The following is a 460-nucleotide window of genomic DNA, read 5'->3' on the forward strand; positions in this document are numbered from 1 at the left end:
TAATAATAATAATAATAATAATAATAATAATAATAATAATAATAATAATAATAATAATAATAATTGTATTATTTGATGGGTCTTGACGTAAAATGAAAATAAGTATAATATTAGAAATTGAGGGAATGAAGTCAATTGTTAATATCAACGGTAATGATGGCAGGATTCATGCTTATCAAATGTGCGCGCTGATTAAAGCCGCTTATCCACGAAATATTGCAAGCTATGTGAGGACAGCAAGACCTTATAGAAGCCATATAAGATTTTTCATGATATCATGATATTTTCTAAAATATAAATTTCTATTATATATATAAAAAGGGAATCCTTATACGCTTCTCCCATTTGGATCGAAATCCAGGTGTACTTTAATTGATCCGAAGAGCCCGTGTCACGGGATACGACCCCCCGAGCCGAGAAACTTGCGCCAGAGGCCGCGCCAATGAGTCGAGACATATAT

The sequence above is a fragment of the Phalaenopsis equestris genome, unplaced genomic scaffold (assembly GCF_001263595.1).
Source record: "Phalaenopsis equestris unplaced genomic scaffold, ASM126359v1 Scaffold000606, whole genome shotgun sequence".
In the NCBI taxonomy this organism is placed as follows: Eukaryota; Viridiplantae; Streptophyta; class Magnoliopsida; order Asparagales; family Orchidaceae; genus Phalaenopsis; species Phalaenopsis equestris.